This window comes from Bombina bombina, chromosome 1 (genome assembly GCF_027579735.1).
Source record: "Bombina bombina isolate aBomBom1 chromosome 1, aBomBom1.pri, whole genome shotgun sequence".
NCBI lineage: Eukaryota > Metazoa > Chordata > Amphibia > Anura > Bombinatoridae > Bombina > Bombina bombina.
The window spans coordinates 1,331,447,807-1,331,473,675 of NC_069499.1; the positions used below are offsets into that span (position 1 = coordinate 1,331,447,807).

The window sequence follows — 25,869 nt, forward strand, 5'->3', positions numbered from 1 at the left end:
GAAAAATGTAAATTGGATTGAACCTCCAAGGCACTGCTAATGCATCTATTAGTTCCGCCTGAGGATCCCTGGACCGCGACCCATATCTGGGTAGCTTGGAATTGACCCGGGACACCATGAGATCTATCTCCGGTGTCCCCCATCTGTTGCAAATCTCCACAAGCACCTAGGGATGGAGAGACCATTCCCCCGGATGAAAGGATTGTCTGCTGAGGAAATCCGCTTTCCAGTTGTCCACACCCGGAATGTGGATCGCCGACAGCAAGCAATTGTGGGCCTCTGCCCATTCCAGAATCCGAGATACTTCCCTCATTGCTAGGGAGCTCCTCGTTCCCCCCTGATAGTTGATGTAAGCCACCGAGGTTATATTGTCTGATGGGAATCTGATAAACTGGGACAAACCTAGAAGAGGCCAAGCCTTCAGAGCATTGAAGATCGCTCGAAGTTCCAAAATGTTGATCGGGAGGAGGATTCCTCTCAAGTCCACAGGCCCTGTGCCTTCCTGGCACCCCAAACAGCTTCCCATCCTAAGAGACTTCCGTAGTCAAAATATCCCAGGATGGTCTCAAGAAGGATGTCCCTTGGGACAGGTGATCTGGACAGAGCCACCAAGAGAGCGATTCTCTCGACCAGCTGTACAGAGAAATCTGTTGACAGATCCGAATGATCGCCGTTCCACTGTCTCAGCATGCACAGCTGAAGTGGTCCGAGATGGAATCTGGCAAAAGGAATGACGTCCATGCTGGACACTACGAGACCAATCACCTCCATACACTGAGCCACAGAGGGCCTTAAGGAGGTCTGGAGGGCAAGACAATTGGAAGCTAGCTTGTAATGTCTCTGGTCTGTAAGGAAAACGTCATTATAGTACATAGGAATTCCACCCTGGTACTGGGAATAAGAGAGCTCTTTTCTAAGTTTATCTTCGATCCATAAGATCGAAGAATAAAAAGAAGATCTTTCAAATGGTCTTCTGCCAGGGGACAGGATGGTTGCTTGAACCAGAATATCATCCAAGAATGGAGCTACTGCTATACCTCAGGTTCTGGCCACTGCAAGCAGAGCCCCTAGAACCTTCGTAAAAACACTTGGAGCAGTAGCTAGACCAAACAGAAGTGCAATAAATTGGAAGTGTTGGTCCAGGAACGCAAACCTTAGGAACTTGAAGTATTCCTTGTGTATTGGAATGTGAAGGTAAGCATTCTTCAGCTTTATCGTGGTCATGAATTGTACTTCCTGAACTTGTGGCATGAATAGAGTCAGTTTTCACAAATATAGCCACATATCTGGATAGGATCTTGCAGCCAGAGGTACAAAAAACAACATATATTAAAGATACTAATGATTTTATTGAAAAATTAAAAGGTCTACCATTGGCTAAAGCAAAATGTATTCTGTATACACTTGATGTAAGTAGTCTATATACGGTGATTAACCACGAAAGTGGCATAGGTGCATGCATCTTGGCACTTAGAAATTCTGCATTGTATAATGAAAGTCAAATACTGTTCTTTGAGAATCTGTTAAGAATAGAGCTATACAATAACTATTTCCTGTTTCAAGACGATTGGTTTTTCCAGATAAGAGGTACAGCCATGGGGTCCAACGTCGCCCCAGCATACGCCAATATGTTCATGAATAGTGTTGAAGAAAAATTTGTATATGCAAATGAGTTGTTTCTAAAATATGGAGCGTCATGGTGGCGCTTCATAGATGATATATTTGGCGTGTGGTGGGGCGACGTTGGTACCCTATTGGAATTTGTTGAAGAACTAAATTTAGCTGTTAATTTAAAATTCACATTGACCTTCAGTGAAGAAAAGGTGGTATTCTTGGACACAGTAATACATGTAAATAAGGAAACTTGTAATTTTAAGATTGATTTACATCGAAAGGAAACAGACAGAAACACTTTGCTAAGGTATGAGAGCTTTCATAATGAACCCTTTAAAAATTCTCTACCACGTAGTCAATTTAAAAGAGTAAAAAGGATAGTTAATGAAGAATCCCTAGTCATGAGTAGATTACAAGAAATGGGGGATAAATTCATTCAAAGGGGATACCCTGTGAAATTGATTGAGAATGAGATTAAAAGGGTCCAGGAGCCAGAGGAAAAAGGAATTAGTGTTTCTAAGAAAGAGAATGAAGAAAGGGTAGTTTGTGTAACACAGTTTAACCCCATCAGTAGAGAAATCAGAAACATATCCAGACACTGGCATATTTTGAAAAACTGTAATGTGGATGTTGTATCCTTTAAAAAACCACCTATGATGGCATACCGCAGAGTCCAAAACTTGGGAGATATTCTAGTAAGAAATGATTTGGGATCACGGAAGAAACAGAAATATATCACTAAAAAGAGTTATGGAACCTTTCCATGTTTGGGCTGTGCAAGTTGTAGCGCAGTCATTAAAGGGACAGAATTCCAACATCCACAAACAGGGGAAAAATTTAGCATTAGAAATTTTTATACGTGTGACTCATCCTATGTCGTATACCTCATTAAATGCCCGTGTTCCAAAATCTATATCGGTGAGACCACCAGAAGGGTACGAGATAGGATGAGTCAACACAGATCCAATATCAGATGTGGGGATCAGGAAGCCCCTGTATCATGTCACTTTTTGAGTGCAGGCCACAATATAAGTCAGTTACGGTGGCAAATAATTGATGGAGTGGATAATTTAAGAAGAGGGGGCAATAGGGAAACCATATTAAAACAAAAGGAGTCATATTGGATACATAAATTGGATGCTTTAATTCCTAAAGGTATTAACAGAGAGCTGGACTTCAAAGTGTTTCTGTAATTTATACTTGTGTATTAAAAAATATTGCAATGGTCCTTAGAAATAGTATTGCTCTGTAAAAATTAAGTATTGGTTAAAATTTATATGTATTTTAACAACATATGAATATGTATATTGTATATTGTTTTTAATTTTGTTTATGTGTTTATATTGCAATAATATATGTAACCACTAGGTGGTGGTGTTTAGTGATAAAATTCACTTTGTAACAGTATACATGGGGTTAATATGTAGGCCTATAAAGGCACCTCAACAGATGAGGCTCATTAGCATGATTAAGGGATAATATCCCGAAACGTTGCTGCCTTCCTGCTTTGTACCTGTATGGGATAAGATGTTCTAATAAAGCATTGAAAATTCATTGAGGTGCTGTGGATTTTTCTACTTTCTTACATATATAGAGGTTGACAGTCCCTCTCACCACTTGCACCTGTGATACTGTGGAGCTGTTCACTGTTTGAGTATCCTGAACTAAGGGAAGGATGAACCTTATTGTCTATCTTGAAGGAGGGGACAGATAGGAATTTGTTTAAGCACTTTAAGTCCAGATTCGGGTGGAAAGTTCCCTCCTCCTTTGGGACCACAAAAACAGAATTTATGTTTACCTGATAAATTTCTTTCTCCAACGGTGTGTCCGGTCCACGGCGTCATCCTTACTTGTGGGATATTCTCTTCCCCAACAGGAAATGGCAAAGAGCCCAGCAAAGCTGGTCACATGATCCCTCCTAGGCTCCGCCTACCCCAGTCATTCGACCGACGTTAAGGAGGAATATTTGCATAGGAGAAACCATATGGTACCGTGGTGACTGTAGTTAAAGAAAATAAATTATCAGACCTGATTAAAAAAAACAGGGCGGGCCGTGGACCGGACACACCGTTGGAGAAAGAAATTTATCAGGTAAACATAAATTCTGTTTTCTCCAACATAGGTGTGTCCGGTCCACGGCGTCATCCTTACTTGTGGGAACCAATACCAAAGCTTTAGGACACGGATGAAGGGAGGGAGCAAATCAGGTCACCTAAATGGAAGGCACCACGGCTTGCAAAACCTTTCTCCCAAAAATAGCCTCAGAAGAAGCAAAAGTATCAAACTTGTAAAATTTGGTAAAAGTGTGCAGTGAAGACCAAGTCGCTGCCCTACATATCTGATCAACAGAAGCCTCGTTCTTGAAGGCCCATGTGGAAGCCACAGCCCTAGTGGAATGAGCTGTGATTCTTTCAGGAGGCTGCCGTCCGGCAGTCTCGTAAGCCAATCTGATGATGCTTTTAATCCAAAAAGAGAGAGAGGTAGAAGTTGCTTTTTGACCTCTCCTTTTACCAGAATAAACAACAAACAAGGAAGATGTTTGTCTAAAATCCTTTGTAGCATCTAAATAGAATTTTAGAGCGCGAACAACATCCAAATTGTGCAACAAACGTTCCTTCTTTGAAACTGGTTTTGGACACAGAGAAGGTACGATAATCTCCTGGTTAATGTTTTTGTTAGAAACAACTTTTGGAAGAAAACCAGGTTTAGTACGTAAAACCACCTTATCTGCATGGAACACCAGATAAGGAGGAGAACACTGCAGAGCAGATAATTCTGAGACTCTTCTAGCAGAAGAAATCGCAACTAAAAACAAAACTTTCCAAGATAATAACTTAATATCAACGGAATGTAAGGGTTCAAACGGAACCCCCTGAAGAACTGAAAGAACTAAATTGAGACTCCAAGGAGGAGTCAAAGGTTTGTAAACAGGCTTGATTCTAACCAGAGCCTGAACAAAGGCTTGAACATCTGGCACAGCTGCCAGCTTCTTGTGAAGTAATACCGACAAGGCAGAAATCTGTCCCTTCAGGGAACTTGCAGATAATCCTTTTTCCAATCCTTCTTGAAGGAAGGATAGAATCCTAGGAATCTTAACCTTGTCCCAAGGGAATCCTTTAGATTCACACCAACAGATATATTTATTCCAAATTTTGTGGTAAATCTTTCTAGTTACAGGCTTTCTGGCCTGAACAAGAGTATCGATAACAGAATCAGAGAATCCTCGCTTCGATAAAATCAAGCGTTCAATCTCCAAGCAGTCAGCTGGAGTGAAACCAGATTCGGATGTTCGAACGGACCCTGAACAAGAAGGTCTCGTCTCAAAGGTAGCTTCCAAGGTGGAGCCGATGACATATTCACCAGATCTGCATACCAAGTCCTGCGTGGCCACGCAGGAGCTATCAAGATCACCAACGCCCTCTCCTGATTGATCCTGGCTACCAGCCTGGGGATGAGAGGAAATGGCGGGAACACATAAGCTAGTTTGAAGGTCCAAGGTGCTACTAGTGCATCCACTAGAGCCGCCTTGGGATCCCTGGATCTGGCCCCGTAGCAAGGAACTTTGAAGTTCTGACGAGAGGCCATCAGATCCATGTCTGGAATGCCCCACAGGTGAGTGACTTGGGCAAAGATTTCCGGATGGAGTTCCCACTCCCCCGGATGCAATGTCTGACGACTCAGAAAATCCGCTTCCCAATTTTCCACTCCTGGGATGTGGATAGCGGACAGGTGGCAGGAGTGAGACTCCGCCCATAGAATGATTTTGGTCACTTCTTCCATCGCTAGGGAACTCCTTGTTCCCCCCTGATGGTTGATGTACGCAACAGTTGTCATGTTGTCTGATTGAAACCGTATGAACTTGGTCCTCGCTAGCCGAGGCCAGGCCTTGAGAGCATTGAATATCGCTCTCAGTTCCAGAATATTTATCGGTAGAAGAGATTCTTCCCGAGACCAAAGACCCTGAGCTTTCAGGGATCCCCAGACCGCGCCCCAGCCCATCAGACTGGCGTCGGTCGTGACAATGACCCACTCTGGTCTGCGGAACGTCATCCCTTGAGACAGATTGTCCAGGGACAGCCACCAACGGAGTGAGTCTCTGGTCCTCTGATTTACTTGTATCTTCGGAGACAAGTCTGTATAGTCCCCATTCCACTGACTGAGCATGCACAGTTGTAATGGTCTTAGATGAATGCGCGCAAAAGGAACTATGTCCATTGCCGCCACCATCAACCCGATCACTTCCATGCACTGAGCTATGGAAGGAAGAGGAACAGAATGAAGTATCCGACAAGAGTCTAGAAGTTTTGTTTTTCTTGCCTCTGTTAGAAAGATCCTCATTTCTAAGGAGTCTATAATTGTTCCCAAGAAGGGAACCCTTGTTGACGGGGATAGAGAACTCTTTTCCACGTTCACTTTCCAGCCGTGAGATCTGAGAAAGGCCAGGACAATGTCCGTGTGAGCCTTTGCTTGAGGAAGGGACGACGCTTGAATCAGAATGTCGTCCAGGTAAGGTACTACTGCAATGCCCCTTGGTCTTAGCACCGCTAGAAGGGACCCTAGTACCTTTGTGAAAATCCTTGGAGCAGTGGCTAATCCGAAAGGAAGCGCCACGAACTGGTAATGTTTGTCCAGGAATGCGAACCTTAGGAACCGATGATGTTCCTTGTGGATAGGAATATGTAGATACGCATCCTTTAAATCCACCGTGGTCATGAATTGACCCTCCTGGATGGAAGGAAGAATAGTTCGAATGGTTTCCATCTTGAAAGATGGAACCTTGAGAAACTTGTTTAAGATCTTGAGATCTAAGATTGGTCTGAACGTTCCCTCTTTTTTGGGAACTATGAACAGATTGGAGTAGAACCCCATCCCTTGTTCTCTTAGTGGAACGGGATGAATCACTCCCATTTTTAACAGGTCTTCTACACAATGTAAGAACGCCTGTCTTTTTATGTGGTCTGAAGACAACTGAGACCTGTGGAACCTCCCCCTTGGGGGAAGTCCCTTGAATTCCAGAAGATAACCCTGGGAGACTATTTCTAGCGCCCAAGGATCCAGAACATCTCTTGCCCAAGCCTGAGCGAAGAGAGAGAGTCTGCCCCCCACCAGATCCGGTCCCGGATCGGGGGCCAATATTTCATGCTGTCTTGGTAGCAGTGGCAGGTTTCTTGGCCTGCTTTCCCTTGTTCCAGCCTTGCATTGGTCTCCAAGCTGGCTTGGCTTGAGAAGTATTACCCTCTTGCTTAGAGGACGTAGCACTTTGGGCTGGTCCGTTTTTACGAAAGGGACGAAAATTAGGTCTATTTTTCGCCTTGAAAGGCCGATCCTGAGGAAGGGCGTGGCCCTTACCCCCAGTGATATCCGAGATAATCTCTTTCAAGTCAGGGCCAAACAGCGTTTTCCCCTTGAAAGGAATGTTTAGTAGCTTGTTCTTGGAAGACGCATCAGCCGACCAAGATTTCAACCAAAGCGCTCTGCGCGCCACAATAGCAAACCCAGAATTCTTAGCCGCTAACCTAGCCAATTGCAAAGTGGCGTCTAGGGTGAAAGAATTAGCCAATTTGAGAGCATTGATTCTGTCCATAATCTCCTCATAAGGAGGAGAATCACTATCGAGCGCCTTTATCAGCTCATCAAACCAGAAGCATGCGGCTGTAGTGACAGGGACAATGCATGAAATTGGTTGTAGAAGGTAACCCTGCTGAACAAACATCTTTTTAAGCAAACCTTCTAATTTTTTATCCATAGGATCTTTGAAAGCGCAACTATCCTCTATGGGTATAGTGGTGCGTTTGTTTAAAGTAGAAACCGCTCCCTCGACCTTGGGGACTGTCTGCCATAAGTCCTTTCTGGGGTCGACCATAGGAAACAATTTTTTAAATATGGGGGGAGGGACGAAAGGAATACCGGGCCTTTCCCATTCTTTATTAACAATGTCCGCCACCCGCTTGGGTATAGGAAAAGCTTCTGGGAGCTCCGGCACCTCTAGGAACTTGTCCATTTTACATAGTTTCTCTGGGATGACCAACTTTTCACAATCATCCAGAGTGGATAATACCTCCTTAAGCAGAATGCGGAGATGTTCCAACTTAAATTTAAATGCAATTACATCAGGTTCAACCTGTTGAGAAATGTTCCCTGAATCAGTAATTTCTCCCTCAGACAAAACCTCCCTGGCCCCCTCAGATTGAGTTAGGGGCCCTTCAGAGATATTAATATCAGCGTCGTCATGCTCTTCAGTAACTAAAACAGAGCAGCCACGCTTACGCTGACAAGGGTTCATTTTGGCTAAAATGTTTTTGACAGAATTATCCATTACAGCCGTTAATTGTTGCATAGTAAGGAGTATTGGCGCGCTAGATGTACTAGGGGCCTCCTGAGTGGGCAAGACTCGTGTAGACGAAGGAGGGAATGATGCAGTACCATGCTTACTCCCCTCACTTGAGGAATCATCTTGGGCATCATTGTCATTATCACATAAATCACATTTATTTAAATGAACAGGAATTCTGGCTTCCCCACATTCAGAACACAGTCTATCTGGTAGTTCAGACATGTTAAACAGGCATAAACTTGATAATAAAGTACAAAAAACGTTTTAAAATAAAACCGTTACTGTCACTTTAAATTTTAAACTGAACACACTTTATTACTGCAATTGCGAAAAAACATGAAGGAATTGTACAAAATTCACCAAATTTTCACCACAGTGTCTTAAAGCCTTAAAAGTATTGCACACCAAATTTGGAAGCTTTAACCCTTAAAATAACGGAACCGGAGCCGTTTTAACACTTTAACCCCTTTACAGTCCCTGGTATCTGCTTTGCTGAGACCCAACCAAACCCAAAGGGGAATACGATACCAAATGACGCCTTCAGAAAGTCTTTTCTAAGTATCAGAGCTCCTCTCACATGCGACTGCATGCCATGCCTCTCAAAAACAAGTGCGCCACACCGGCGCGAAAATGAGGCTCTGCTTATGCTTTGGGAAAGCCCCAGAGAAATAAGGTGTCTAATACAGTGCCTGCCGATATTTATAATATCAATATACCCAGATAAAATGATTCCTCAAAGCTAAATATGTTTTAAAACTGAATCGATTTAGCCCAGAAAAGTCTACAATCGTAATAAGCCCTTGTGAAGCCCTTATTTACCATCGTAATAAACATGGCTTACCGGATCCCATAGGGAAAAATGACAGCTTCCAGCATTACATCGTCTTGTTAGAATGTGTCATACCTCAAGCAGCAAGAGACTGCACACTGTTCCCCCAACTGAAGTTAATTGCTCTCAACAGTCCTGTGTGGAACAGCCATGGATTTTAGTTACGGTGCTAAAATCATTTTCCTCATACAAACAGAAATCTTCATCTCTTTTCTGTTTCTGAGTAAATAGTACATACCAGCACTATTTTAAAATAACAAACTCTTGATTGAATAATAAAAACTACAGTTAAACACTAAAAAAACTCTAAGCCATCTCCGTGGAGATGTTGCCTGTACAACGGCAAAGAGAATGACTGGGGTAGGCGGAGCCTAGGAGGGATCATGTGACCAGCTTTGCTGGGCTCTTTGCCATTTCCTGTTGGGGAAGAGAATATCCCACAAGTAAGGATGACGCCGTGGACCGGACACACCTATGTTGGAGAAAAGGTTTGAGTAGTATCCCAGACCCCTTTCTGCAAGAGGTACCGGTACAATGACTCCCAGGGAGGAGAGATCCCTCACGCACCCCAGAAAGGCTTCTCTCTTTTCTGGCCTTGAAGACAGGTTTGACAAGAGGAATCTGCCCTTGGGTTGATGAGACTTGAAACCTATCCTGTATCCCTGAGCAATGACCTCCAGGACCCACGGGTCTTGCACATCCCCAAACCAAGCGTCCAAAAAGATCTACAGTCTGCCCCCTACAAGATCCAGACCCGGATCGGGGACTGCCCCTTCATGCCGACTGTCTTGGCAGGCTTCTTGTATTGCTTAGATTTATTCCAGGACTGAGCCAGCTTCCAAGTCCCCTTTGATTGCTTGGGCTTTGCGGAGGGCTGCTAACATTGGGATTTATCCTAACGAAAGGAAGGAAAACTAGGACCTTGTCCTTTAGCTTTGTTGTTCTTATCCTGCAGTAAAAATGCACCTTTGCCTCCAGTAACCATGGAGATAATTGAGTCCAGGCCTGGACCAAATAGAATCTTTGCCTTAAATGGGAGGGAAAGAAGTCGACTTAGAAGTCATGTCCACAGACCAGAGTGCCCTACGAGCTTGAACAGAAAAATCTGAAGCCTTAGCATTCAGGTGAATAATTTGCATATTTGCATTACAATAAAATAATTGGCCACCCTTAAGGCCTTAATTCTTTCCTTGATCACGTCGAGGGGACCCTCCACCTCGATCAACTAGATAAGGAGTCGCACCAGTAGGTAGCTGCTCCAGCAACCACAGCAACAGCCGCTGCCGGTTGAAACAAATATCCTGTATGGTGAAACATCTTCCTTAACAGAGTTTCTATCTTCTTATCCACGGGCACTTTAAACAACGAACTATCCTCAAGCGGGATATTAGTGCACTTAGCAAGTGTGGAGATAGCACCATCCACCTTGGGGATGGAACCCCACAACTTCAATTGAGAGTCCGGAACTGGGAATAATTTTTTAAAAGAAGAAGGGGAGAATGAAGAACCAATTCTTTCCCATTCATTCTTAATAATGTTCGCCTCTTTACGGGAACCGGGAAAGTCTGTGGTACAACCCTGTCCTCGTAGACCTTATCTAATTTAGGAATCAAAGGTTCCTCAGGCAATTTAGACTCTGGAACCTCTAAAGTAGCCAAAACTTCCTTTAGCAGAAAGCATAAATGTTTAATCCTAAATCTAAAGTCTGGTTACTCCGCAGCTGGAGGCTTAGAGACAGCATATTCCGACCCAGAAAGAGCATCCTCTGAAGTATCAGAGGCGTCTTCATAAACGGATGCTCTTGTATCAAATGAATCCAATAAGCTAGTAGATGACCCCTGGGAAGGTTAGCAATATTTGACCTTTCGCTTGCGCTTTGCAGGGCGAGGTAAAGCACTAAAGGCTGCAGACACTGCTGTTTGTAACTGCTCAGTAAAGTCTGGCAGTAAAAGGGCCCCTCTCCAGATGGATTAGGAAGGCTACCGGAAGCTGCATGTGTATTTGGAGATGACTGTAGGGTGCACTCCTCAGAGGTGAACAGCTCAGTGGTACTAAACATATTAACTTTCTTTGACATGATTACATTACCAAGGTATGTGGAACATGGAGCAAGCGGGTATACTGCGGCCTCCTCACAATATAGACAGGTATTAGACTTAGGTAAAGAGGGAGTACCCTCTAATGCATCAGAATCCACTATAGCTAGTGCTTTTAAAGCAGACTATTGAATAATAAGATAAAACTGCACCATTATACACATGGCTGGGGCACTCCCCACCTCCTATGACCCAGGCCAAACAGAGAAACCGTTCTCCTGTAAACTGCACGGTCAGGAAAGAGGAAATCAGTATGACCACACCCGGTCACATGGTGCGCAATGCAGGACTGCCCCTGCTATAGGAAAAAGTGTGCCAAGCCTTTCAGGCTGCACAGCTTACAAAAATGAAAGTAAAACCTGTACGTTCCAACATCTGCCTGAGCCTCATCTCACACATGTCGCAGCATAATCATAATAAAATAAATTATGTGATTAATCCCCCATGTTCAATAATCCCCCTCCGGAGATATTAACCCTTGATACCATACAGATAAAAGGAGCCACACTGTGACCCTGTCGTCTTGCGTTATCATATGTGTATAAAAAAAATTAAACAATCTTACCGTAATCTATGCCATGGAACAGAAAACCAGCCTCTCAAGTTTGACAGTCCAGTAGCATCACTCCTGAGTGATGGAAGCAGGCAGTGAAACTCGTCAACACTGATTGCTTAGGAACTGTTAATGAGTCTGGATGGATTCGCAGAAAGACTCTCCCTGCATCTCCAGACTAACATTCGTCAATGCTCTCACTGAAAGGCTGACAAGACTACTTAAAACTCCAGTCCCGTTTCGAAGGGTAGATACCCTCCATAAGGAACTACTCCGTATCTTCTCACACTTCTCTGCCAACCTCCTGTGACGAAAGGCAAAGAATGACTGGGATATGAGGGAAGTAGTGGAAGTATTTAAGCCTTTGGCTGGGGTCTCTTTGCCTCCTCTTGGTGGCCAGGTTCAGTATTTCCCAACAGTAAGGAATAATGCAGTGGACTCTCCTCATATTAAGAAGAAAATATTAATTTTGAAAAAGGAATGTGCCATTAGCAGAAACAAATTGCAACTGGGCCCTCCAATCACTATTAAGCAAATGTAAAAATAAAACTGCAGCCATTCTGTTCCAACACACAAAGCAGAGGGGCCTTTTATATAAGAATCGTGTGGTTTTGCTAGAGATACTGTGTTAATGCATATATTTCTTTTGTGCTCACACGTAACAGACTGACCACTAAGACATATTAAGAGAGCCTACAATTGTGTAAGGAGCATCTCTCAATGCATATTACAATGAGCAAAAATATCAGTACATGATAAGAAAAAATAACGTGCCGATTTGTCATTTTTGCACCAATGTCTGTTGCTAAATATAGCGGAGTTTCCTTTGGCTGTTAAATGATAATTTGCGCAGTTTCCACTTTACTCTTTAGTGATTATTGTATGGCCGCTTTTTTTTATTGCAAGCCACTTCTAGGTTTAAAGTATTATAATGGCCTTTTCGCTTGATATTTTAACATGTGAAACATAAATTATAAATAAGTTTAGCACATATTTGTGTACCTATAGCTGCTACTTTGATCACAGCTGAGGGTTGCCAGCACAAAACTAGTTGTGTTAAAGTTAAGCCTGCCACCACTCTCAAAGCCATTTCTAAATTCTGCATTTTAAGACGTTAAAATCACCAGTGACTGGCTACAAGATCAGAGAAAAGCCTGCCAATATTTAAAGAACTAACTTAAAAGGTCTATGGAAAAACAGACATCTTGGTCGATTTGAAGACGGAACATCTGATGCCTGAAGTTAACTTTTTCTTCCTAATCCAACCCTTGAGATAGAAAGGTTTTATTTTAAAACTGGTTGACTAAAGTATGTTATACTGTCTGTACATTTGTTACTGACCCTTTTTCCCCTTTCTACATTTTAAGGAACAGGTCTGATAAGGGACTTAATTGGAGAATAATATTTGAGAGTATAGATTAGGCCGATATATGCATTTAGGGCTTTAATATGTGGGGAGAGGTGAGCCTAAGGCCATTGTCTTAAGGCTACAGGTTAATCCCTTAGTTACCTCTTTTAGGGTCTAATGTTCAATGATTTGCCAAAATGTAGAGAAGTCACAAAATCTTCAGGCGGGCAAAGAGTTTAGACCTTATATTGGAATGTAGGCATCTATCAATCACACCCATACTCCTGCATAGTAAGATCAATCACTTTCAAGCTAACATTTGCCTAAAACTCTTTGAGGTACCTTAAAGAACTGATGAAACTATTTAGATCATAGGACCCATAGTCATAAGTATACCATTGAGGAGTAATAGTGAGAATTTTACTTTTGCATTAACATGCTCCCTAATAAATTACTGAAAAACAAATTAAAAACGTCACACAATAAAAGCTTTAATCCTTTTTTTTAGCATGATGAAAGGAAAGTCCACATGGTTTCGGAAAGACTTCCCACAATGGAGTGCCAGAGCTGACCATTTCTGTAGAATATTTAAAAAAGGCAGTGATAAAGCAGACGCTTATCTTTTTAGCATACTTAGTAAGCAATAATTTTTCCATTTTTTTTTTTTTTTTTTTTTTAAGTATGGCAAGGTCCTCAAATTGATCTTTAACACAACTATGCAGTATACGATTTGTTTCTATTTGCTGAAGGATTCTTACTTTTTAACACTTGTTCAAAATTTCAAAGGGAAGCGTCCTTAAAGTAATGTAGGAAGCTCGTTTCACCACATCTGTTTAATCCACCTTTGTTGCCAAGTACCCGTATTGTTCAGAGTATAAGCCGCTCCTGAATACAAGCCGCACCCTTAAAGTTTGGTGCCATTTTTAAGAAATAACCCTCACAGGCTGCCTCCTCTTAACCCACTCCTTCCCTCAAGCAGTGCCCACAACTCACACTATTACCACTACCCCTACCTTACATAAGCCTCCCCTCAGCCCTTCTCACCAATCATAGCCCCCTTTTTCCTCACACAACCCCCTCCTCATCAATCCTGACTCACCCTCCTGCTCTCATCTTAAGCCCCTCTCACTCCCATCCTGAGCACATTGATGTGCCATTTTGTTGCTGGGGGATATACCGGTACAAGTTTAAGAATTTTCACACAAAAGTACCGTAGTAAAATGAGTGACTCACCCCGGTTCTCAGGGCTATCGGGCAAGTCCCCTCCTCGGATCACACTTTTCTTACCAGTACGGTCCTCACTTCTCTTACCAGTACGGTCCTCCCTGTGTCTGAACAGGGCAAGTCTTGTTCCAGGATCACATGATCAGCTACGGCGTCTGGCGGCATATTAGGAAATACCAGTACTATTGGGGCAAAAGTCTAAAAACTCTGTGCTCACACAAAATGTCCAGGAAGCCCAGGGTGTGCCCGTACCCCTCCCTGCAACATCAGCGGTTCAGCCCAACCCCCACCCAGACCTTTCACTGTAAGATACCGAGTATAGGCCGCACCCCTGATTTAGAGATTTACATCAGGGGGAAAAAGTGCGGCCTATACTCAGAACAATACGGTATATATAACATTTTACAGTGAACCTGCTCATTTAGAAAAGAAAATTATGACTATTCAATTATTTATCAGTCCAGTATTTGCAAAGACCAACTCCTTTATTTTAGAACAACAGATATACAACACAGTCCATATTTTGCCTCTTATCCACTTATAAAATTTATTTTCTTTAAAAGAGGGGGAAACAAAAAAAATGTATAGGAAGGGATTCCGAAACTGCTGGAATCACTCAAGTTTTGACCTAAAATATTTTTGATTCAATCCTCACTTGAGGACATGAGTTGCCACTAGGTGGAGTGAGATTCACAGTACTCTACAGCTCCACTTACAGTAGCACAGCATGACAGTAAACTTTATAGAACAAATGCAAAAACTCTCCAGCTTTATAATAAATACAGCAACCTATAGAATTCAGGATGATGGATGGATCTTGGGCATGAGATCTCAAGGAAGGTAAACAAGAAATCAGCAATACTCCATAAATCAAGTTTTTAACAGCGTTAAAGGAAAACATGGATGGCATTACTAGGCCACATAGAAAGTGTTTAGTTTTTAAAACATACGTTAGCTTTTATACCTTTGATTTTTTTTTAGCAATTAATACATTAAAATTGTCAGTGACAGGCAACCTTTTTTTTTTTAAGTGGACATTAAATCTAAAAAAGAAACCTCCCCATGCATATGAAAGAACCATTTATGCAATGTAAAAAAATTTTTTTCCTGATGACAAAGGATCAAGTTAGTTTATTTTGATGCCAACAGGAAGTGTACAATGTGTAAAATTGAACTCCTAGGACTGATTGTTAACTGATAAAACTCCCACTACATTACTAGTGAACAAGTCTCACAAGCATAAAAATAATGATTGTGTTTTTTTTCCCCCTTCAGTTAAAAGGATACTAAACCCAAATTTTCGTTAACAATTTAGATAGAGCAAGTAATTTTAAGCAACTTTCTAATTTACGCCTATTATAAATTTTTATTCGTTCTCTTGCTATCTTTATTTGAAAAAGCAGGAATCTAAGCAAGGTGCCGGCCCATTTTTGGTTCAGAACACTGGATAGTGCTTGTTTATATGGTGGCTACATTTAGCCACCAATTAGCAAGCGCAACCCTGGCGCTGAACAAAAAAAAAAATGGGCCGGCTCCCACCAATCAGCAAGCGCAACCCAGGTGCTGAACAAAAAAAATGGGCCGGCTCCTTAAAGGGACAGTCAAGTAAAAAAAAAAAACCTCATGATTTAAATAGGGCATGTAATTTTAAACAACTTTCCAATTTACTTTTATTACCAATTTTGCTTTGTTCTCTTGATATTCTTAGTTGAAAGCTAAATCTAGGAGGTTCATAAGCTAATGTCTTAGACCTTGAAGGTCACCTCTAAACTGAAAGCATTTTAACAGTTTTTCACCACTAGAGGGTGTTCGTTCATTTGTTTCATATAGATAACATTGAGCTCAGGCACGTGAAGCTCCTAGGAGCAAGCACTGATTGGCTAAAAATGCAAGTCTGTCAAAAGAACTGAAATAAGGGGGCAGTTTGCAGAGCCATAGATGCAAGGTAATCACAGAGGTAACAAGTATATTATTATAACTGTGTTGGTTATGCAAAATTGGGGAAATGGGTAATAAATGGAATATCTATCTTTTAAAACAACAAATATTCTGGTGTTTACTGTCCCTTTAACTTACATTCTTGCTTTTTCAAATAAAGATAGCAAGAGAACAAAGAAAAATTGATGATAGGCGTAAATTAGAAAATTGCACATGCTTTATGAATCAAAAGAAAAAAAAAATGGGTTTAGTATCTCTTTAAGTAACTTGATTACAAAAACTATAAACCATTCTAAAATGCCCTCTCTCAGATGCAACAAGGAAAATATGTATTTAATGTCCCTTTAAAGGGACAGTCAAAATGAAGCTTTTATGATATGGATAGAGCATGCAATTTTAAACAACTTTACAATTTACTTCTGTTATCAAATTTGCTTTGTTCTCTTGGAATCTTTTATTGAGGAGTAAAACTATGTAGGCTCACAAGAGCTCAGGAATGTGCCTTTAGTACAGCAGTGTTTTGCAACATTGTATAACAAAGCTACAAATGATGCAAAACACTGCTGCCATAGAGTACAAAATACATGTGCAAACTCCTGAGCTCTTATAAACCTAACTAGTTTTAGACTTCAATAAAACATACCAAGAGAACGAAGCAAATTTGATAACAGAAGTTTATTGGAAAGTTGTTTAAAATTGCATGCTCTGACGAATTATGTAAGTTTAATTTTGACTTTACTGTCCCTTTAAACATTTTTTTTTATCTCTTGGAGTTATTAAAAATAAAAATGTTTGTGTGTCTAATTATTATTCTGGCTAGGTTTATGCTCCCCACACTGAAGCACTGAACAGCCCCGTAAGAGTAGACTGTAAAACAATCTAGAAGATGTAACTAACAATAAAAGGTAGAAATTTAACAGCATAAAAGTTAAGGTGTGTTTTTCAACCTATTATTTGTATAAGGAAAGTCTGTATAGTAACTCTTCAATAGTTCATTTATTACAGTTACTTGTTACCAAAAATGCTGACAAATTAACCATTAAAGTTTCAATGGTCGAAACATTGTAGAGTTAGACAAAACAAAATTGGGTTTGCAGGTTCTTGGCTTATTTGAAACAGCCATAAATATGTTGAGTACCTTCCATGTTTGCTTGGTAGTTTGGCACAAACGCATACAAATAAAGTGTGCAGATGTGTATGAGTATCATTATGCATGTATTATATATATATATATATATATATATATATATATACACACATACACACACATATATACACACACACACACACACACATATATGTATAATCATTTCAATCAATCTTTTTTATGTATATAAACACAAAGTTTATGTATTGATGCAGCTCTCTCTGTATACCCATTATTTAGCTGTGTTCCACAATGTCCCTGCTGATTCAAGTCCTCCCTATCCGGTTTGGAAACTCAAGGATGCAGCTGTGACCTCCCTTTACATAGCAGAAGAGCCAACAGGAACACAACATCTAAGTGAACTGGATAATCCACCTCTGAATTTATAATTATTAAACTTACAAAATGAATACCAGTAAAGATCCTCTTCAGAGATACATCTCCTGCTTCCTCTCAGGTTGCTATTAATGCCACCCCCTCAGACTATCAAGATTAACAGAAGTACTTATGTGCAATGGAGCACCATGACCATTTCCGCCCCCCCCATGCTCTAAAATAAGTGTGCCCAGACTAATATTATGAATAGGCTACAGCATTTTGGTGGCAGCATTGCTTAAAAAACAAAGCATGCAAAGACATGTGACTTTATTTCTATCAATATGAGGAATTAACTACGCAGGGATTCTAATACAAAATAGTTATCTTTTTAACACCACTGACCAGCAATCTGTTTTATTGTTCCTCCAGTTTGCTTGTGTGTATCAATTATGGGCATCAGATGCTGACGTTATAGTCATAATTATGACTTTTTGTAGGTTTTAGCACTGCTCATTAACAAGCCGATAAAATACAAAACTGAGAAGTGCACTTACAAGTCAAGGCTGGACACACCTCAGTATAACAGAGGGCCATACATACCGGAGCGCGATCAACCTCAATCTGCATCAGAATAACTTGTAAAGTAGACTCCATTTGTTGTTTTTCCCCTATTTGACACTTTCTTTACTGAAAGCTGCAACAAAGCATTTTTTTTATTTGGCCTACTGGTTTGTCTAACAAAAGAAAACCTTTAAAATGTACTACTCAAAACTTTTTTTTATATATATAAACCTGTTTACAAGAATGACCTGTAATGAGCAGCGATCAATCCTTTGGCCTTTCATAACACTGTTTCCTCTCTGTGCAAAATCTTGTTTCTAAAAGAGAGAGGAACAGCAGCTAGCACATCTACTAAAGAATAGGTACTCATTTTGCTGCCCCCAGTCCTGTGGGAAGCACTGTAAAATTCCACAAGATTGTGGAAGCCTTTTTACATTTTTTCTTTAAAAAATAAAAATGCCATCAATATACTTAATGAAAACGCAGACAAAAAGTCCCTAATCCACCAAATCTCACTTCTACTGGAAGCGAACACACATGGTGCCTCCTCTCCATCAAACTATATATAAATGTTCAGTGCAAAGTGCCGGAAAAGAAAAAAAAAAATATATAGACACTTATCATGGCAATACGAATTGCAACATATACCCTGTTAAAGGGCAATAATAGGGTTAAAGTTGGGGCAAGAAACTCCTTTTCCCCTTCTGCCCTTGTGTCCTCCTTTTACAAGAGCAGATTAGACCTATGTCTTCTGTGTCATCAACCAGTACAGACGCTAGCAGGTTTGCTTACAAACGCACCCAGCCTCTGAGGATTCAGCTCCAGCAATCTCATCTCTTCTGCTTTCTCCATGTAAGTATTTAGAGATGTTAAGGGAAAGAGCGCTCCGTTTAGCCTTTGCTATTCCCTTTGTCTTGATTTAAGGGTAACAGAAGGAGCGCAGTGGGAGAAGGGATGTATGTGAAAAGCAGTCCAAACAACCCCAGCAGTCTGTGATCCTAAAGCGGGCAATACCCAGTGCTCTGGAAGAAAAAGAGATCGTAAGTAAGCAGAACACAAAACCAAATACCTTATTTGTTCCCTCATTTAAACCAACTTATAAGCACTTTTAGAAACGGGCACTGTTACTGACATTTTCCATACACTTTATATGTGAGCTATTTATACAAAGCTAGGTTGTATCATGTAAATGTTATAATTACGGTAACAGATGTGCCAGGTTCTAGCTAGCACTATTGACTAACTTAGGCATGAGACCTTAATCAGACAGTTACCTGAACATAAGATATACTAGCATTAAATACCTTACCATAACAAGACGAAAAGAACACACACATAAGTATCCTATCATTTTTTTATTATTTTCTCTCATAGTTTTCATTAATTTGCATATTTTGCAACACACACACACATTCCCTGGCTTCTCATTAATCTGACTGGTTTCTAAATTTGGAAGAAGTCTCAACTTTTTCTTCATAGGTTGCTTAAAGCATTTTGAGCTATAGGAAAAGCATTCTTCAAAAGCATTTTAAAATATTGAAGGGACATTAGAACAATTATTGCAAAAATTGTGTTTTTTCTCTTGCTCCATAGACAGCCCTAAAAACAAATTCTGTAACTATGGCTTCCTTCAAAATACTGGAAATTTCCTAATCATGCTACAAACTACTAAGTGGTAGACAGTTGCCCATATTTATGAGAGAAAACACTCACCAGGGTTTTTTTTTTATAGTAGTTTTGCAAATCCTTAATAAAGTGACAGTTTTAATTTAGTTTAAAACATTTTGAATGTTGTCTTCCAAATTCATTTATTACAAGACTACAGAAAATAACACATCAACCTATTGTTAAAGCTTTCTGAATATATTATATTTTTACTGCACTTGTTTTTCAATGGCCATACCCCTCCACCACCACATGACCACTTCAATAGTCAGGTTTGCTCGTCAAAGTAAAACAAGGCTAGCCACTGTCATTTGGTTGGCAAAACTAGCAGTGTTTTGCAGAATCTCATCACTTCTGCTGAGGGCAATTAGGGACAGGTATGTAGCTGAAATCTGCACTTACAATGCTCAAAATCGGAAAGCCTACAATTTTGAGATTTAAAATAAATACAGGAGAGGGGACTAAATAAAGTATACTGCAAAGCTTTTACTGTCCTCAAGTGAACTTTATATTGCAATCACAAAGTGTTCCATGTCAATTTAAAGGACATTCTATAACAAAAAACATAATTTATGTAAGAACTTACCTGATAAATTCATTTCTTTCATATTAGCAAGAGTCCATGAGCTTGTGACGTATGGGATATACATTCCTACCAGGAGGGGCAAAGTTTCCCAAACCTTAAAATGCCTATAAATACACCCCTCACCACACCCACAATTCAGTTTAACGAATAGCCAAGAAGTGGGGTGATAAGAAAAAAGTGCGAAAGCATATAAAATAAGGAATTGGAATAATTGTGCTTTATACAAAAAAATCAAAACCACCACAAAAAAGGGCGGGCCTCATGGACTCTTACATAAATTATGTTTTCTTTCATGTAATTAGCAAGAGTCCATGAGCTAGTGACGTATGGGATAATGATTACCCAAGATGTGGATCTTTCCACACAAGAGTCACTAGAGAGGGAGGGATAAAATAAAGACAGCCAATTCCTGCTGAAAATAATCCACACCCAGAATAAAATTTTTAATGAAAAAACATAAGCAGAAGATTCAAACTGGAACCACTGCCTGAAGTACGTTTCTACCAAAAACTACTTCAGAAGAAGAAAACACATAAAAATGGTAGAATTTAGTAAAAGTATGCAAAGAGGACCAAGTTGCTGTTTTGCAAATCTGATCAACCGAAGCTTCATTCTTAAACGCCCAGGAAGTAGAAACTAACCTAGTAGAATGAGCTGTAAACCTTTGAGGCGGAGTGTTACCCAACTCAACATAGGCATGATGAATTAAAGATTTCAACCAAGATGCCAAAGAAATGGCAGAAGCTTTCTGGTCTTTTCTAGAACCGGAAAAGATGACAAATAGACTAGAAGTCTTTCGGAAAGACTTAATAGCTTCAACATAATATTACAAAGCTCTAACAGCATCCAAAGAATGCAATGATTTCTCCTTAGAATTCATAGGATAAGGACATAATGAAGGAACCACAATTTCTCTACTAATGTTGTTAGAATTCACAACCTTAGGTAAAAAATTCAAAAGAAGTTCGCAGCACCGCCTTATCCTGATGCAAAATCAGAAAAGGAGACTCACAAAAAAGAGTAGATAATTCAGAGACTCTTCTGGCAGAAGAGATGGCCAAAAGAAACAAAACTTTCCAAGAAAGTAATATAATGACCAAAGAATGCATGGGTTCAAAAGGAGGAGCTTGAAGAGCCCCCAGAACCAAATTCAAACTCCAAGGAGGAGAAATTGACTTAATGACAGGTTTTATACGAACCAAAGCTTGTACAAAACAATGAATATCAGGAAGATTAGCAATCCTTCTGTGAAAAAGAACAGAAAGAGCAGAGATTTGTCTTTCAAGAAACTTGCGGACAAACCTTTATCTAAACCATCCTGAAGAAATATAAGTCTTCCAGACTCTATAATATATCTCTCTAGATACAGATTTACGAGCCTGTCACATAGTATCAATCACAGAGTCAGAGAAACCTCTTTGACCAAGAATCAAGCGTTCAAACTCCACACCTTAAAATTAAGGTTTTGAGATCCTGAGGAAAAAAGAACCTTGAGACAGAAAGACTGGTCTTAACGGAAGAGTCCACAGCTGGCAAGAGGCCATCCGGACAAGATCCGCATACCAAAACCTGTGAGGCCATGCTGGAGCTACCAACAGGACAAACGAGCATTCCTTAGAATATTGGAGAATACCCTTGGAAGAAGAACTAGAGGCGGAAAGATATAGGCAGGATGACACTTGTAAGGAAGAGATAATGCATCCACTGCCTCCGCCCGAGGATCCCTGGATCCGGACAAATACCAGGGAAGTTCCTTGTTTAGATGAGAAGCCATCAGATCTATTTCTGGGAGTTCCCACATTTGAACAATCTGAGGAAATACCTCTGGGTGAAGACCATTCGCCCAGGTGCAACGTTTGGCGACTGAGATAATCCGCTTTCCAATTGTCCATACCCGGGATATGAACCGCAGAGATTAGACAGGAGCTGGATTCCGCCCAAACCAAAATTCGAGATACTTCTTTCATAGCCAGAGGACTGTGAGTCCCTCCTTGATGATTGATGTATGCCACAGTTGTGACATTGTCTATCTGAAAACAAATGAACAACTCTCTCTTCAGAAGAGGCCAAGACTGAAGAGGTCTGAAATTGCACGGAGTTCCAAAATATTGATCGGAAATCTCACCTCCTGAGATTCCCAAACCCCTTGTGCCGTCAGATACCCCCACACAGCTCCCCAACCTGTAAGACTTGCATCTGTCGAGATTATAGTCCAGGTCGGAAGAACAAAGAAGCCCCCTGAACTAAACGATGGTGATCTGTCCACCATGTCAGAGAGTGTCGTATAATCGGTTTAAAGATATTAAGTGAGATATCTTTGAGTAATCCCTGCACCATTGGTTCAGCATACAGAGCTGAAGAGGTTGCATGTGAAAACGAGCAAAGGAGATCGCATCTGATGCGGCAGTCCTAAGACCTAAAATTTCCATGCATAAGGCTACCAAAGGGAATGATTGTGACTGAAGGTTTTGACAAGCTGAAATCAATGTTAAACTTCTCTTGTCTGACAAGGACAGAGTCCTAGACACTGAATCTATTCTAGAAACCTAAAAAGGTTACCCTTGTCTGAGGAATCAATGAACTGATTGGTAAATTGATCCTCCAACCATGAACTTGAAGAAAACAACACAAGTCGATTCGTATGAGATTCTTCGAAAATGAGAAGACTAAGCAAGTACCCAGATATCGTCCAATAAGGAAATACCAAAACCCTGTTCTCTGATTACAGAAAGAAGGGCACCGAGAACCTTTGAAAAAAATTCTTGGAACTGAGGCTAGACCAAACGGTAGAGCCACAAAACTGGTAATGCTTGTCTAAAAAGAGAATCTCAGACACTAAAAGTGATCTGGATGAATCGGAATATGCAGATACACATTCTGTAAATCTATTGTAGACATATAATGCCCTTGCTAAACAAAAGGCAGGACAGTCCTACAGAAACTGAATGTTGGTATCCTTACATAACGATTCAATATTGATAGATCCGGAACTGGTCTGAAGGAATTGATCTTCTTTGGTACAATGAAGAGAAAAAATAAAACCCCAGCCCCTGTTCCAGAACTGGAACTGGCATAATTACTCCAGCCAACTCTAGATCTGAAACACATTTCAGAAATGCTGAGCCTTTGCTGTGTTAACTGGGACACGGGAAAGAAAAAAATCTCTTAGCAGGAGGCCTTAACTGAAGCCAATGCTGTACCTTTCTGAAACAATGTTCTAAAACCAGAAATTGAGAACGGAATTGATCAAAATTTCTTTGAAGAAAACGTAATCTGCCCCATACCAGCTGAGCTGGAATAAGGTCCGCACCTTCATGGGTACTTAGGAGCTGGCTATAGGTTTTCTATAAGGCTTGGATATATTCCAAACTGGAAATAGTTTCCAAACTGATACCGCTCCTGAGGATGAAGGATCAGGCTTTTGTTCCTTATTGTGAGGAAAGGAACGAAAAATGATTAGACCTAAATTTACCTTAGATTTTTTATCCTTTGGTAAAAAAGTTCCCTTCCTTCCAGAAACAGTTGAAATAATTATTTATAATAATTTATTACCCTGGAAAGAAAAGGAAAGCAAAGTTGACTTAGAAGACATATCAGCATTCCAAGTTTAATCCATAAAGCTTTTCTAGCTAAAATAGCTAGAGACATATACCTGACATCAACTCTAATGATATCAAAGATGGTATCACCAATAAAATTATTAGCATGTTATAGAATAATAATAATGCTATAAAATTATGATCTGTTACTTGTTGCGCTAAAGCTTCTAACCAAAAAGTTGAAGCTGCAGCAACATCCGCAAAAAAAATATAGCAGGTCTAAGAAGATTGATTACCTGAACATAAGTAAGCTTTTCTTAGAAAGGATACAATTTTCCTATCTAAAGGATCCTTAAAATGAATTACTATCTACCGTAGGAACAGTAGCACATTTAGCAGGAGTAGAGACAGCCCCATAACCTTAGGGATTTTGTCCCAAAAAACTCTAATCTGTCAGATGGCACAGGATATAATTGCTTAAATGTTTAGAAGGAGTAAAAGAATTACCCAAATTATTCCATTCCCTGGAAATTACTTCAGAAATAGCATCAGGGAGATTAAACGCTTCTGGAATAACTACAGGAGATTTAAAAACCTTATTTAAACGTTTAGATTTAGTATCAAGAGGACCAGAATCCTCTATTTCTAATGCAATTAATACTTCTTTAAATAAAGAACGAATAAATTCAATCTTGAACAAATACAAAGATTTATCAGCATCAACCTCTGAGACAGAAACCTCTGAACCAGAAGAACCATTATCAGTATCAGAATGATGATGTTCATTTAAAAATTCATCTGAAAAAAGAGAAGTTTTAAAAGACTTTTATGTAAACTAGAAGGAGAAATAACAGACATAGCCTTCTTAATGGATTTAAAAAGTAAAATCTCTCATGTTTATCAGGAACACTCTGAAAATTAGATGTTGACGGAACAGCAACAGGTAATGTAACAGTACTAAAGGAAATTTTATCTGCATTAATAAGTTTGTCATGACATGCAATACAAACAACAGCTGGAGAAACAGATACCAAAAATTATAGCAGATACACTTAGCTTGGTAGCTCCAGCACTAGACAGCGATTTTCCTGTAGTATCTTCTGACTCAGATGCAACGTGAGACATCTTGCAATATGTAAGAGAAAAAACAACATATAAAGCAAAATTGATCAAATTCCTTAAATGACAGTTTCAGGAATGGGAAAAAAATGCCAAAGAACAAGCTTCTAGCAACCAGAAGCAATGAAAAAATAAAACTTAAATAATGTGGAGACAAAAGAGACGCCCTTATTTTTTAGCGCCAAATAAGACGCCCACATTATTTGGCGCCTAAATGCTTTTGGCGCCAAAAATGACGCCACATCCGGAACGCCGACATTTTTGGCGCAAAATAACGTCAAAAAATGACGCAACTTCCGGCGACACGTATGACGCCGGAAACGGAAAAGAATTTTTGCGCCAAAAAGTCCGCGCCAAGAATGACGCAATAAAATGAAGCATTTTCAGCCCCCGCGAGCCTAACAGCCCACAGGAAAAAAAGAATCAAATTTTTGAAGGTAAGAAAAAATGATTAATTCAAATGCATTATCCCAAATATGAAACTGACTGTCTGAAAAATAAGGAAAGTTGAACATTCTGAGTCAAGGCAAATAAATGTTTGAATACATATATTTAGAACTTTATAAACAAAGTGCCCAACCATAGCTTAGAGTGTCACAGAAAATAAGATTTACTTACCCCAGGACACTCATCTACATGTTTGTAGAAAGCCAAACCAGTACTGAAACGAGAATCAGCAGAGGTAATGGTATATATAAGAGTATATAGTCGATCTGAAAAGGGAGGTAAGAGATTAATCTCTACGACCGATAACAGAGAACCTATGAAATAAACCCCGTAGAAGGAGATCACTGCATTCAAATAGGCAATACTCTCCTCACATCCCTCTGACATTCACTGCACGCTGAGAGGAAAACCGGGCTCCAACTTGCTGCGGAGCGCATATCAACGTAGAATCTAGCACAAACTTACTTCACCACCTCCATCGGAGGCAAAGTTTGTAAAACTGAATTGTGGGTGTGGTGAGGGGTGTATTTATAGGCATTTTAAGGTTTGGG

General features: G+C 40.2%; 1 protein-coding gene across 1 annotated transcript in view; it reads right to left on the minus strand.

Annotated features, from left to right (window-relative positions):
* Positions 1-14,464: 14,464 nt before the first annotated feature.
* Positions 14,465-25,869, minus strand: part of ZNRF1 (zinc and ring finger 1) — a 152,248-nt gene continuing 140,843 nt past the window's right edge. The window contains exon 5 of the mRNA XM_053702113.1: positions 14,465-18,984. The gene's annotated coding sequence lies outside the window, so the exon portion shown is untranslated. The remainder of the gene's footprint in view (positions 18,985-25,869) is intronic.